The following is a 1,123-nucleotide window of genomic DNA, read 5'->3' on the forward strand; positions in this document are numbered from 1 at the left end:
AGAGCTCCACACCTTAATCTATGGAGTGTAGAAACTCTACTGTTGAAAATACATAAGTGAAAGGTCCAGGCATGGCCGAATGGCCAGCCCCTCTGATCTAGGAACCAGGCGTCCAAAGATGGTCAAAAAGACTAGTAAAAGGTCCTATTTATAATAAACTAGCTACTAGGGTTTAGATGAGTAAGTAATTGATGCATAAATCCACTTCCGGAGCCCACTTGGTGTGTGCTTGGGCTGAGCTTGAGTGTTACACGTGTAGAGGTCCTTCTTGGAGTTGAACGCCAGCTTTTGTGCCAGTTTGGGCGTTCAACTCTGGTTTTGGCTCCTTTTCTGGCGCTGGACGCCAGATTTGGGCAAAAAGCTGGCGTTGAATGCCAGTTTACGTCGTCTATTCTTGGCCAAAGTATAAACTATTATATATTTCTGGAAAGCCCTGGATGTCTACTTTTTAACACAATTGGAAGCGCGCCATTTTGAGTTCTGTAGCTCCAGAAAATCCACTTTGAGTGCAGGGAGGTCAGAATCCAACAGCATCAGCAGTCCTTCTTCAACCTCTGAATCTGATTTTTGCTCAAGTCCCTCAATTTCAGTCAGAAAATACCTGAAATCACAGAAAAACACACAAACTCATAGTAAAGTCCAGAAATGTGAATTTAACATAAAAACTAATGAAAACATCCCTAAAAATAACTAGATCCTACTAAAAACATACTAAAAACAATGTCAAAAAGCGTATAAATGGATCCACCTGCAGAAGTGTCCAGTGACATCTTTGATAGCTCAGATAAACCATCATAGAATATATCCAGGATGGTCCATTCTGAAAGCATGTTAGAATGACACTTTTTGGTCAACTGTTTGTATCTTTTCCAAGCTTCATAGAGGGATTCACCTTCTTTCTGTCTGAAGGTTTGAACATCAGCTCTAAGCTTGCTCAGCTTTTGAGGAGGAAAGTACTTGGCTAAGAAAGCCGTGACCAGCTTATCCCAAGAGTTCAGGCTGTCTTTGGGTTGAGAATCCAACCATAATCTAGCTCTGTCTCTTACAGCAAAAGGGAAAAGCATGAGCCTGTAGACTTCAGGATCTACTCCATTAGTCTTAACAGTATCACATATCTGCAAGA

Source organism: Arachis ipaensis, chromosome B08 (assembly GCF_000816755.2).
Source record: "Arachis ipaensis cultivar K30076 chromosome B08, Araip1.1, whole genome shotgun sequence".
Classification (NCBI taxonomy): Eukaryota; Viridiplantae; Streptophyta; class Magnoliopsida; order Fabales; family Fabaceae; genus Arachis; species Arachis ipaensis.